Genomic DNA, 6,000 nt, shown 5'->3' on the forward strand with positions numbered 1-6,000 from the left:
TCTGAACACTGGTGTGGCCCTTTCCATCTCATACATGCACATGCAGAGAACACCTGGTAGAGCAGGGTGAAACATTTTGGAGAGAAAAAGTCTTGACTTTCCTTTTTAACGAGAGAATGCAAACTTGCTGAACAGCCCATCCATCTTACCCTTCCTAAGCAGCCCAGGCTCCTGGGCACTTCCTTCCTTCTTAACTGTGATCTCAACAAAAATTCCTAAGTTTTGACCATCTTGAAAGCAAGTTAAAGGAGTAACTTGGTGGGTTTTGTCCCATCAGTCGACCCAGCCCTAAATTTCCAAGTCCTTGCTTTCCCAACAAAATACAACAACAATTTAAACCATAACTTCTTTACAGACCCCATATGTTGAACCACCTAGTTGATAATACTAACAGTATACGGTATAAGGATAGGAGAAACAGATCACAGCCAGTATCACACCTGGAACTGGCGCATTCATGTGCACTTGCCTTAGGCTCCTTTCTTACTTTGCCCGACTGTTTGCCATCCTTCTCCAGTCAGTCACCTAATTCAGGCTGGAGAGAGTTATTATTCAGGCAACATTTTGATGTTGTAATCTTAAGATAATATAATGTAAAAGGACTCCTCCAGACATGCTGAGGCATTTGAGAATTACAATTCAGTTATCATTAGATTAAAGATTCCCAAAGCATGTAAAGAGCCTTGGAATTCTTATCCCATGCATTCAGAATAACCCTCTGAAAACGATAACCTCTGTTCAGAAGAAAGAATTCCAGAGAACTGAGGCTGAGAGACAGAGAAGCAAACTTATTTATCAGTCAAGACAGAACTCCAATTCAGGTTGCTCACTTCTCTTGCGGCTAGAACTGGACAGAATTCTAAAAAGGTGAATTTTGTTACAAGTTACTTCCACGCAATCTCCTCAAAACCCACCTTTTGCATTTCCTTCCCCAGTTTATCTCTGCCTCTGCAACCCTCCTCATCCTCTTCTTGTCTCCCTTGCAGTGATTTGCATTATTTATTATTATTATTTATTTATTTATTCGATTTCTATACCACCCTTCCAAAAATGGCTCAGGGCGGTTTACATAGAGAAACAACAAACAAATAAGATGGCTCCCTGTCCCCAAAGGGCTCACAATCTAAAAAGAAACATAAGATAGGCACCAGCAACAGTTACTGGAGGTACTGTGCTCGGGGTGGATAGGGCTAGTTACTCTCCCCTTGCTAAATAAAGAGAATCACCACATTAAAAGATGCCTCTTTGCCAAGTTAGCAGCCACTGGTGGGCCGAGGAAAAGCGGCCACTGCCGGGTGGGCCAAGGAAAAACTAAGGGTGCAGATGCTCTGCGCCAGGTCAGCTTGTAAATTATTATTACTGGTGCAGCATTAGGAAGGTGCAGTAGTGAGGGCTGCTCTGAGCTCTTCTGACAGCATGTCAGGAAGCAGAGTGCGCACACACAGGGGGAAGGGTTTCCTGCCCACTTTACCTCCAAAACTGTCCACTTTACCTCCAAAACTGTAATGTCCCTCAGGGACATATTCCTGGAAGCCAAAGAGCATTCCTGGAGGATGAGAATCAGCAAAAAGAACTCCCCCACCTCCCACTGTGTGCACATGCTTGTATTTGAGAAGCCTTCAGCTGAGCTCAGAGCAGCCATTAGTGCGAGGGTGCAGCTCCTGCTCTGCCCTCCTAATGCTGTGCTGGATGTCAGCCATTGTTCTTGTTGCAGTTTGTTTGAATAGTTGGGATCTGGGGATGATGGAAAGGAGGAGGAGAGGCTTTGGCTGTTGATCAGATCCATCTGTAATTACACCTGATCTCCATAATGCCTGTGGACTAAAACACTGGGGCGTTGACATGTGGTGCAGCAGTTTAAAAGGCCATGCACACAACCTTCTATTGTGGCTGGGAAGGCGGGCGAAGGGAAGGCAGGGTTGAACCTACCTTCCCTCCAATGATCAGTTGCATCCTCTTCAGTGCGCCAATACGCACCCAAATGATCCACACTGCTCTTGGCAGTGCAGATCACTGGAGGTCAGGAAAGTGAATCCCAGCCTCCAGGAATCACAAAATGCACCAATTGAGCAGCACAGTGCAATGGGGGATTCTCGTGTCAGTCTATGCTCCTGACTCTATGTATCCTCGGGCTGTATGCAGCCCACACACACATGGTCCCACACTTGCACCCTAACAAAGGTAAAAGGGGGGGGGCTTGCAGGGGAGGCAGTGCCAGGATTGGCCTCGATCCCAGGACTGCACATGAGCAGCCCTACCCAGGCTGATGTTACAAGGCAGATGTGCTGTAACAGCATTACCATTACTGTACAAATGGAAGAAGGAAAACCCAACCATGAAGACATGACATAAACTTGGATGTGAACCTTTCTTCCTTTCTTTTCTTTTTTTGTAGGCACACTCATTCAAGTAGCTAAAAATAGCTTCTTAATCACATTTCGGCACTGTCAGTACCCACTCTTGAGGCCTCCATCTGTTATTTCCCCCCGAACCTGTTACATTGCAAGGCATGTGCAGCATGCTTTGCATCACATGCTGCCTCTAATTCCATATCCTTTTGACTCATGCTCAATCCCACCTCGCATATGGCACTGTTAGGTTCAAGAACAATGAATACACAAGCAAAAGGAATGCCTTTTTTCATGAATGCCACAAGAAGCTGAAAGGCGAAGATGTAACTTGTAGTGACTGCACAAATTATTCAGGGCTGAAGCAGGAGTTAGTCCAAAATATAAACGTAACATTGGATGGAAGCAACATTGGCATTGGAATTTGACAAGCCTGCACTTAGCCACTTTCAGGGTCACCCATGACAACTGGATACTGCACCTAAGTTATCAGGCAAGTCTCCCATGGGGCTCTCTCATTCTCACACAGAATGAGAGAACTTAAAGTTTAATTCTAAATATAAATATAAAACGTTATAGTCACATTTTAAATTTCATAGGTACAGTTTGAGCCCTTTCTCATGAGCAGTGAGAAAGGGCAAGAGGGCTAGCGAGGAGGAAGCCTTAAAGAGCTTACCGCTCCACAGATCTTTCCTTTGGGCAGGCAGATCGCCTGCCCAGATGTAGCTCCAAGGGTTGGGGTGCTGGACACATCATCCCGCATTGCTCTGCGCCCAGAGCTCCCATAATGCATCACATTATAGGGATCCCTCCTCCCCTCCCTGGAGCTAACTGGGAGCCCCTCAGTCAGCCAGCCCTGACTGCAAGCAGCCACGGCTGGCAGAGGGTCAGTAAAATGGGGTTAGGAGAGCCCTTTTGGAGGGTGGTTCCATAGGCTGGTTTGTTGCTGCAGCACCACTGGGACTGGGCCCTATCCCAGCGGTGTGCATGCAAAACCGGCTTGGCTTACTTAGCCCGGTTTTATTTGCACATGTGAATAGCTTCTTTGTATTTCTATGTGTGAATAGCTTCTTTGCACATGTGAATAGCTTCTGCTGTATTCATATGATTTGTCATTGCTCATATCAATGACCAATAAAAAGAAAGTCAGCAGGAACAACAGCTATTATATCATGTCACAAATATAAATATATTCTTAAGGTAAATACATGATTAATTCTTGAGTACTCAAAAATAACTATACATATAAATGGGTATTTATTTATTTTATTTATTGTTAAATTTATATACCGCCATTCATCAAAACCATCCCAAGGCAGTTTACACAAAAATTAAAAACAAGACTATAAAAATTACACAATTAAAATGTTAAGCTAAAATATAAAATAAATCTGACTAAATAGATTTAAAATACAAGCATAAAAACTGTACAAAATGCAAAGAAGCAGCAGTAGAGACAATCATATAAAAGCCTGGGTAAAAAGCCAAGATTTAACATGCTTTCTAAAAACTGTGATGGAGACTGAGGAGCAAATAGCTACTGGGAGAGCATTCCGGAGTCTGGGAGCAGCAACAGAGAAGACCCTGTCCCGCGTGCATGGCAAATGAGCCTCCCTCATTGTCGGCACTCGGAGCAGAGCCTCCTCAGATGACCTCATCAAGCAGGCAGCAACCCTTGGGAGCAGGCGGTCCCTCAGGTATCCCAGGCTCAAACCATTAAGGGCTTTAAAGGTCAAAACCAGCACCTTGAATTGGACCTGGAAACAAACTGGTAGCCAGTGCAGCTCTTTCAAAATGGTCGTGATGTGATCCCAATGGACAGCTCCAGATAAAATCCTAGCTGCTGCATTTTGCACGAGCTGCAGTTTCTGGATATTCTTCAAGGGCAGCCCCACGTAGAGCACGTTACAGTAATCCAGCCGTGATGTGACTAAGGCATGGGTAACTGTGGCCAGATCTGCCTTCTCAAGAAAGGCAGCACTAGCTGAAGCCGTGCACTAGCTGGCACACTAGCTGAAGCCATGCAAAGGCACCCCTGGCCACCGCCTCCACCAGAGCTTCCAAAATCAGAGCCAGGTCCAGTAATACCCCCAAGCTGTGTACTTGCTCCTTCAAGGGGAGTGCAACCCCATCCAGAACCAGTAAAATCTCCTCATCCCGATTGGCTCTCCTACTGACCAACATTACCTCCATCTTGCCTGAATTCAGTCTCAGTTTATTAGCCCACATCCAACCCATCACGGCCTCTAGCCCCCAATTCAGAACATCCACTGCCTCCCTAGGATCAGGTGACAAGGAGAGATAGAGCTGAGTGTCATCTGCATATTGCTGACAACTCAGTCCAAGTCCCCGGATGACCTCTCCCATTGGTTTCGTGTAGATGTTAAATAGCATGGGGAACAAAACTGAACCCTGCAAGACCCCACAGGCCAATGGCCACGGAGCCAAGCAATAGTCCCCCAGCACCATCTTCTAGACCCTCCCCCCAAGAAAGGACCGGAGCCGTTCCAACGCAGTACCTCCAATTCCCGTACTCAAGAGGTGGTCCAGAAGGATACCATGGTCAATGGTATCGAACGCTGCTGAGAGGTCCCACAGAACCAACAGGGACGCACATCCCCTGTCTAGTTCCCAGCGTAGGTCATCCATTAGAGTGACCAAGGCAGTTTAAGTCCCATATCCCGGGCAAAAGCCAGATTGAGAAGGATCCAGATAATCTGTGCTCACCTAAATTCACCCCTCTTCTACTTTTTTCCATGTCAATTTCCATGTTAATGGTTTATAGAAAATGATACATTGCTACCTTGAAATAGATACAACAATCAGAATGTTCCTATGGAAAAGCTGATCTACTGATAATGATAATTGTTTTTGAGTACTGAAAAATTAATCAGTAATTATTTTCATTACCACTTAATTAAATATTTCTTAAGAAAATATTCTTTTCATGATATTATCTGATAGCTGTTGTTCCTGTTCATTCCAAATGGGAATGCCGCTGGAAGTGTGAGGATGCATTCCTTCACCGCCACAGAGCCTCCCCAACTTCAGAAGCAGTGCCAGTGGGGTTTAAAGTGCCACAGAAGCAACAAGTGTACTTCTCCCTTGGATCAGTGGTTTACTGTGCAGAATGTAAGCCAGTGCTTTTAAACTTATTCATAAATGATCTGCAGTTAGGGTTGAGCAATGAATTGGGGAAATTGGCAGAAGGCACGAGAATATTCAGGATGGTGAAAACCAAAATGGATTGTGATGAGCTCCAAAAGGATCTCTCTCTCTTTAATGCAGGGAGAATGGGCAAAAAGAAAAAAAAAGGAGGGAGGATGCATTTCAAGGCAAATATCCTTCTGTATACACCAGTGTATAAAATATGCACACTGGGGCAAGAATTATCAGCTTCACATATACACTGATGAGGTCTGACATGACAGTAGCAAGCCATGTCCTTGACTATATATTTGTCTTTGCCATAAAATAAACACTTCAAATAAATTCGTTAATCAGCTACTTAAATTATATGTCCATTTTCAAAACTTTGTATCAATTGATACATTGATACATTTGATACAAATGTTCTCCTAAAACAATTTAATGCAAATTTTGGCAAATTTTGGATTACCTTCTTAGGTGAAAAAATCTGAGGATTTCTGAG

Source organism: Hemicordylus capensis, chromosome 2, assembly GCF_027244095.1.
Source record: "Hemicordylus capensis ecotype Gifberg chromosome 2, rHemCap1.1.pri, whole genome shotgun sequence".
NCBI classification, from domain to species: Eukaryota; Metazoa; Chordata; class Lepidosauria; order Squamata; family Cordylidae; genus Hemicordylus; species Hemicordylus capensis.